The sequence below is a fragment of the Cupressus sempervirens genome, chromosome 10 (assembly GCF_028749045.1).
Source record: "Cupressus sempervirens isolate cs-2001-9-10 chromosome 10, ASM2874904v1, whole genome shotgun sequence".
NCBI classification, from domain to species: domain Eukaryota; kingdom Viridiplantae; phylum Streptophyta; class Pinopsida; order Cupressales; family Cupressaceae; genus Cupressus; species Cupressus sempervirens.
Window position 1 is genome coordinate 212,787,362 of NC_143127.1, and position 9,531 is coordinate 212,796,892.

Genomic DNA, 9,531 nt, shown 5'->3' on the forward strand with positions numbered 1-9,531 from the left:
GTTTTTGCAATTGTCCCTGATGCCATCATAATACTAACATCTGCATCATAATTGTGACACCCTCATGAGCATAGAAAAAATAAAAGAAAACAGAAAATCATTTTCCATTTATTTTGATTTTGGAGAGCTATGCATGAAAGAGGTGGAGAGCTCTGAGCAAGGGTGGAGAGTTGTGCCCTTGTGATTGATGCATTTGGTTGTTGTGCCCTCGAGATTTATGCATTTTATTGGCATGCCCTTGCTCTATAATTTCATTATCATGTCGTGCCCTTTCTCTATGATTTCATTGTCATGTCATGCCATTGTGATCTACATGCCCTTGCTCTACAATTTTCTTCAAGAGCGAGAAGAGGTAGTTATGTAAATATTTTTTCTTTTCCTTGTAAACATGTATCTCTTTATATATTCAGAGAGATTTTTTTCAAGGTGCCTATTGTAAGGAAACTTGGCAATAAAGAATATAACCATTTCCACATAACCCATAATAGATCTGAAATAAATACGAAATTAAAATTCACATGCAAGAGAATAGACAACATACCCACAAAATTGTGACACAAGATATACCCTGGAAAACCCTCATTGAGGGAAAAACCCAGCCTCCAAAAGCATCCATCACCATGTATTATTCAGCAAAAATACCATTTCCATACAACCATGGAAGCCTTCATGGCCGTAGCCACAATCGAGCAAACTATGTGAACAAGCATGAATCCACACATCCCATGCCATGCTTTCAACCTTCACAAATGCTCCCTTGGCTAACCTGTCAAGCCTTGTCCTGCTCGACTCTTGCCTTTTGTCTTCTTGTCTCTCTCTCTCTTTTTTTTCTCTCTACAACAACCACCCTTGTGGCTGCTTATATAGTAGGAAGTCCCACAAAACCACTAAGTGGTATTACATAAACCACGTGCTACCTAACCCACTGACCCCACATTTAATATTGGGCATTTAATTCTTTTCCCCAATATTAAATAATTACATGAAATATTTTCACAATGTTACAATACAACTCATCAAGAATATTTTATGAGAATCTTTACATGTTGCACGTCCATCTAGGTACAACATTACATAATAAAAATAAAATAATAAAATAACAATATTATGCAATGTGTGCAACACCCATTATTTCAACAATCTCCCACTTGTTGTATACATTGCATAGGGTCAATCCGTAGCCACATAAAATGAACAAGGGAACAATCCCTCCCAGCACATCCACCATCATGGATCAAAATACACCAAGTGCTCCATCCTGGTACCCGCAACAAAATCAAAGTATCCAGTATCTCGAACATGAATGATCTCACCTCCTATTATGCCACTCCCACGGACATACATAGAAGCCATCCAAAGAGAAAACCACCCAACCTGTCACATTACAAGATCATAAAATCCTATACCAACTGAAATTCCAAGCACAAAAACTTGATCCAAAGGTAATCACATGTATCCGTAGTTGTCAAAATATCCATAGCTGAAATAGCACCCACAACAAGTGCCAAACCCATCCAACTATACATACCTCAAAGGTATAACAAGTGAATCTCATATCACTGACATATCCAATCTGCAACCTGCAATCATAAGCCTCAAGAGCAATACCTACCACATATATACCAAGAAGCTCCCACTGCAAAAGATAATATCAAATCTATAACCAATCCACTCACAACATCTCAAAGAAGTGAATCCATGTAGCATCAAGGACATCCACAATACATAAACCAACATCCTGCAAGAAAAAAAACTCTCATAACAAGTCTCCAATAGTCTCCCAAGTTCACCACAACCAACAGAGGAAAGAGATAAAGGAATAACCATGTCATCTCTCACATGACAAACAAGAGCACAAACCAGTGATCACAATCTCCAACCAATCTCAAATCCAATGTAGGCAAAACTGAACATCCAAGAAGATAACCAAGACTAGAGAAACCATGCAAATTAAACCTGTATCATGTCCTTCTACACACACCTCTAGATGTAAACTGTGCAAGTATGATCTCCTCCATAAAACCCCAACAAGAAGCCTCAACAACACCCAAACCATACCATATAACTCATCATGGATGTAAGCCTCTCACAAGAAGATCAAACTCAATAAAACCATTCCTAGACCAAGGAATAACCATTCCTAATCTAAGGAAAAATGCCCAATATAAAACCATCTCCCAAACTCAACCAGCATAACAACATATGAACATGGAGATAACCAATGCTAAACCATCTCTCAAATGAATCCTCCAGAACTAACTCATGTACCATAGTTCAAGATCCATATCCATGAAAGACAAGCATAAATATAATGCACTTGAGAAAAACAATGGGCTATACCTCTCAAGTAACAAACGGCCGAGTAGACCAAGAGTGGGGAATGAGAATGCTCATCAAGATACCCAAGTCTCCAACCAAGACTCATATAAGAACAATCTCCTCTCAAGTCCATATCAGGTGACTGCCCCTCAGACTTCCTGCTGAAACCATCAACTGTCCCAACAAATACTTCTCTAATCCAAGAGAAATCAACATCACCACCATCTCTAAGTATCCATGAGCACCTGTAACCAATCAATCCATGCCAACTCCAAATGCAACATAGAAATATCATGAAGTATCCAGCTTATGATCAGTGTACTCAATACCAAGAAACTAAACCAAGATCAATGTCAAAGTTCCAACCATGGCCTCAGGAACATAAACATGACAACATGATCTTACCATCTCAACTAAAGAGATAACATGCTCCATATGAACATACTATAACATGTCACAACTCTAAATGTGTATCAAGAGTATACCATGACATAATAATGAAACTATCCTCATACCAAGGATAACATGCCAAATAAAAAAATATAAACCACACCTTTGCCAAGAACCCTGTGAGTCCTCAAGATGCAACCATCTCCACACACCATGAAGAAAACCATCTCCACATACCAGGAAGAACCATCTCCACACACCATGAAGATAACCAAGAACTCCATGAGTCCTCAAGATCTAACCATCTTCAAACACCATGAAGATAACAAGTGCACCATGCAAATGTCAAAGACGCTTCTGCAACAATAGGATCTAAGACAAACCTCCAACATCTGCAAACACTCAATAAATATATCAATGCCAACAACTCCCACTCAATCATGGTACCAAGTCACCTATGGAATCATAAAATCCATCCTCTCTAAACCAAGAAGATATAAACCAAACTAGGAACTAATCCTGCACTGTCACCTCATCACTGTCACAAGCTCCCACTAAACTGTGTATCCAAGCTATCCATGACATCATGATGAAAACCCATCCTCTAACCATGAGAATCAACCAAGGCATCAAACCATCAAAGAACTCAAAGTGCACATCATGAGCTCCTCAAAAGAAAATCAAATAACCATGATCCTCAACCAAGAAGATATACCACCATAACTAAATCAGAAATCCAAGCTAATGAACATCAAGGATGTACCTGTATAACCAATCATGTGATGCCAAAATCCATGGCACCATGATCACATCCATGAACCGAGCATTTGGCTCTCAAAGTGTCCAACCTGTCAGCATAAAATAGTCAACCACAATCCTCCACCATGACTGTCCCTGGTAATAACATCTCATCCCTTCTACATGAAGATAAAATCATGTGACTTAGGGTATAGACAACCCAAATCCAAGCCACCAATCTGAATATGCATCAATAATGAAGATCAATGGGAAAAGACAACCCATAACCAAGCTATAAATGCAACCTGTAAGTATAGACCACTTACAACACTGCACAACTTGTAGATCCAACAAGTCATCATACATATCCAAATCCAAACACTGATAACCATATCATCATGAGACCAATATGAACTGAGTATACAATGACATCAAATCTTAAATCTCCAATGCCATAAACTCACAATGTTACCATAGTCAAAATATATCTATAAATTGTTTACATCAATATATCAACAAATAAATCATGCCAAACTTGCATCAAATCTGAACCAATTTGTAGAGCTCTCCAAGAGCTTTCCATTGACTACTCGAAGTCTAAAATTCGACTCCGTATGCCCAAGTTATGCCCTAATTCGTGCTCAAAATAAACAACATCTGACTTTAGGGCTCTTAAAATTTGACAAAATCTCAAAATCATAGAACCAAACCTATGCCATGTTGTAGTGCTCTGAATTAGCTTTCCAACGCCTATAAGAACTCTGAAATCTGATATTCTGAGAGAAAGTTATGGCTATTTTACTAAGACAGTCTTTTTACCATTTTCAGTACGATTTTTCATTTTTTATTTTTTCAGTGACGAAAATTCCGGCGGGATTAAATTTGACGGCCATCATGGGCTGAAACTAAAAAACTCTTTCATTTCCTCTGAACATGGCCAAATTAGGGCATATTATATATCAAAATTTATGGAAATGTCGACCCGGATCCAATGGTGAGGTCTATTTTTACCTAGGAGGTTATTTCTACATGCTACCCCCCAAAACCCTCATTTAAATGAAACATCCGAAAAAATATTTTTGTCCAACAATTTCACATGCCCAAATCTTTTAACATCCCATCATAACAGCAAACTCAAAACCCTTAGATCTACAATAAATCATTCATAGACCTTGCCCTTTTCTTTTATCCTCTCATGCATTCCCATGGATTCAATCTAGGGTTACAAACAATAAAACCATAGCTCTGATACCACTTGTAAGGAAACTTGGCAATAAAGAATATAACCATTTTCACATAACCCATAATAGATCTGAAATAAATATGAAATTAAAATTCACATGCAAGAGAATAGACAACATACCCACAAAATTGTGACACAAGATATACCCTGGGAAACCCTCATTGAGGGAAAAACCCAGCCTCCAAAAGCATCCATCACCATGTATTATTTAGTGAAAATACCATTGCCATACAACCATGGAAGCCTTCATGGCCATAGCCACAATTGAGCAAACTATGTGAACAAGCATGAATCCACACATCCCATGCCATGCTTTCAACCTTCACAAATGCTCCCTTGGCTAACCTGTCAAGCCTTGTCCTACTCGACTCTTGCCTTTTGTCTTCTCCTTGTCTCTCTTTTTTTTTTCTCTCTACAACAACTACCCTTGTGGCTGCTTATATAGTAGAAAGTCCCACAAAACCACTAAGTGGTATTACATAAACCACGTGCTACCTAACCCACTGATCCCACATTTAATATTGGGCATTTAATTCTTTTCCCCAATATTAAATAATTACATAAAATATTTTCACAATGTTACAATACAACTCATCAAGAATATTCTATGAGAATCTTTACATGTTGCACATCCATCTAGGTACAACATTACATAATAAAAATAAAATAATAAAATAACAATATTATGCAATGTGTGCAACACCCATTATTTCAACACCTATTACATATATGATCCATCTACATACATATTCCAAAATCCAAATAATAGAAAAATAAAACTCACTCAACTCATGCTAAGTGACTTACCTCAAGATCATGCACAAAAATAATGCATACCACAAAAAATGGGCTGAGTTCGCAAGAAATTTTACAAAAACATATCATGGTAGATATTTTTAGAAATAAACAAGCCATAACCCAGTTAAATTGGGAACATTTCCTTAGATTGATTCCACATGAACTACTTCTTTAAATTGGGAAAAAATTTGGAAAATGTTCTTGTCCATTTGAAAATGAGAATAATGAAATTTTGGGTGGAGTATCTTAAATGTTTTAAGCCTTACTTGCATATTAACCTTTCATTTGTTCCTTCATTTTGGTGCACCTTCTCATTCCTAGAAAAGATGTTACCAAGAAGCTTGAATTCATTAAAAGGGATGTCAACTGACCTTTACTTAAAAATAATTATTATAAATATGTGATAACTAGCCAAAGTGTTGGAGTACCTCCAAATTTGTAGATTCTTATACTTTTTTTTTTCAATTCTATTAAGTTAGAACAACTTTTCTTGAGTATCAAGATTTAGGAAGATAATTATTTATATACTTTTTGATAGAGACTGAATTCAATTGAGATAAAATTTTGATTTGTAGCTATGCATTGATGAATGTGTGTGAATATTCACAAACTCTCAATGATTCATTTCCATTGGGATATATAGATCAAGACCTGAAAGACCATAGAACCACAAAACAAAGGCATCATAAATATTGACTTATTCCTGATTGATAAACAAGAGACCATACATAGCTATAGGGAATTATGAACAAACAAATTTAAAGTGAAACTTATGAACTATAATCATCACAACAATATAAACAATTGAATGTAGGAAGTAGATTTGATTTCTAATGGTGGATTAGAGTACAATAAGTTCTCATCAAATTTGAAAGAAATTGGTAAAAGAGTAATTATTAGAAAATAAGCATGATTGTAGATGATATTTATTTATATGATCATAATCTTTTAGTAAATTATATAAATTTTAGTAATTTTAATTCAGCATCACAAACATATTACATTGTGTGCCCAAAAATAATTACTTTTGTATCCACAGTTACAGTCATTTCATTTTATTCTGAGTTTACAAGCACGTGTCCTTATTAATAAGACTTATCTTTTGAGACTACTTATTTAAGTGTTAATGATTTTTTACAATAAACCAATTAGTTTTACTTTATTTGGTAATTGAACACTAGGAGTGCAGTTAATTGTTCATAAATTTACCAACAATCTATGGGTATTTTTGCTATATGACAATGAATAAAAGGATATGTTATTCCTTTTGGGAAAATTATTAGGAAAGGAATTGAAATTTAAAGGAGGGATTGTGGATATGTCAAAAATTCTAGTTAAAAGCTACTATTAATCTCCTATTACTTCCATGTGTACTTATGGAATTATTGGGAAATTGCTGGAAACACTACCAAAGACTAAAAAGTTACACTTATGGAATGAGACATTGAGTGTCAGCAATATCTTTTTACTTTCTAAAAGCTACATGATAGATTATTTTAGACATCTTCAAACTACATGTTAAACAAAACTATCTTTATATTTTATTATAATGCACAAGAGATCATGTTTAGATTTGAAAATTAATTTGTTGTTAAGATAAGACCACCATACTTTGGGAATGTCTTTTTTTTTTTTGGGATTTATGACTATGTGCCTATGTATAAATACTCATGCACATGTTATCGTGCACATGAGCTGATGGTGCATTACCTATATTTTGTCATTGCTGAAGTTATTAATAGTCATTGATTTTGATTAAATTATAGACTATGTGTTACACCATTCCATGTTGGGTTGATTACAAATTCTTGTAAACCTGTCATCAGATTAGGTACAATAAAATGAACAATCAATTTTATCAAAAATGATGCAGCTGCATACATATTTTAGAATCCAAATAATAAAACAATAAAACTCACTCAACCCGTGCTAAGTGACTTACCTCAAGATCCTTCACAAAAATAATGTAGACCACAAAAAATGGGCAAAGCTCACAGGAAATTTTACAAAAACATATCATAGCAGATATTTTTAGAAAGAAACAAACCATAATGTAGTTAAATTGGTCTAGTTGTTGATTAGCTAGATTGATTACAAATTCCTTTAGAACTGTCATTAGATTAGGTACAATAAAATGAACAATAAAGGGCATAATTCAAATCATGTGTATTATAGCTTTTTAACACATAATCTAATTTTTGGTAGGTTCTATTCTGATTCAAGTTGGAAAATAATTATTTCTAATTTGAAACTCTCAATTCAAAGGATTAATACTATTATTGAAAGAGAAAACTTCATATTAGATTAGGAATCTTATCTTCATGACTTGTTCCTATAAAAACTCTTGATTTTCATCAAATACCTCTCCTTACATCTGCATATTTTTCTATATACAATATTATATTCTAAGATGAAGCATTTGGATAGTAATATTATTAATTTTCTATTTACATCATATTCACTATATATGGTTGAAACCACATGGCTTTGGTTTCTAAGATAAGCATTATCTTTCCTTCATTTAGAAGAAACAACATAAGGGTCAGTGCAAGAAGTTGGGTCTCACTTTTGGCCAAAAAGTGGAAGTGTTTTTCCTGTTTTTGAAATTTTTTGTCAATTGATGTCAAAATTTGAGGTATTTAGAGATTGAATATTAAAAAATTTTAGAAATAAAATTTTTAGTGTTCGGAATCTAGTTTTTGAATATGTAATTTATTTGTGCACCTAGATGATAGATTATTTTTTTGGTATGGATCTTTAAAAACCACTTTTTCAAAATGCCTATTTTAGGACCATACCATGCTCGTGTACAGACACCATAATTTGACACAAATAAATGAATTTTTGCAAATCCTTTTAAAGGGAGTTACCTAATACACCTAAGATTGATGAGAATATTTTTTCTTAATTTTTTATTGAATACTTTATTATTATTAATTATTAATTGGCTATAAAGGTAAATTTTAAAACCTCTCATGTATGAACGACATAATTTAATCAAAATCTCACTTTTTTCAAATTTTTTTTTTTTAAATCAAAAAAATTGTATGTAGATTGATGATATATAAATTAATTTAAGAAAAATTATAAAATAAAAAAGTTATTAAAGTTTTAGTGAATGTCACTTTTTAACGTTTAGGAGATAGTTTTGATTAATAAATAATGGAAAAATAAAAAATAAACTAATAACACTATAAAATTTACATTTTTGAAATCAGAATAGCAAGACCTATAATGGGTTTTTGTCTCATCAAAAAATTCAATAGGAATGACTATAAAAAAATTATGACAATATCAGAAATTGTTGATTAAATGCTTTAGAAAAAAAAAGGAGTACAAAGGCATGGCTTGGTGGGACCAAGCCTATGCCATGCCTTTCCCCAAGGAAAAACCCCATGCAAAAGTTGGGAGCCATGCCAAATTTCCGCTCATGTCTCACGAATCAAGCACCCGATTTGTAATTCATAAATTGGGTGCCTGATTTCTTTAAACCGTTATACCAACTTTTTAAAATTGGGCACCCAATTTTTTAAAAATCGGGTACCCGATTTGTAAACGGGTACCCGAGTTTTAAAAAATGGGTGCCCAATTTTTAAGAAATCGAGTACCCATTTTTGATGTACTCGTTGGGTCCCAAAAGCTGCCCCACCGACCCAATTTCAATGATTGAAATGATTGAACAACAGTTTCAACCTGCAACACCGAATTTCGTCATGCTTATTCTATTTTCTTGTCCTCTTATACAATTTGCAAGCTACTGATTCAAATTCAAAACTGGTGCAAACATTGGATCAAAACAACAAAGAAAGAAGAAAGCAAGAGTTCTGACAGATGAGGAGATTGCAAAAAATAAAGAGAATGAATCACAACGTCAATGAGAGAGAAGACAAAGAATTAGAGACTTGAACAATGTTTCAAAGGAGAAATACATTGAAGATACCACGATGGATGAAGAAGTCAAAGAAGAGAACCCAATACAAGAAAATTTAGGTGCACATTCTAATTATGCATTCAATACAGGTGTGTCTCCAAAGCCTCGAATT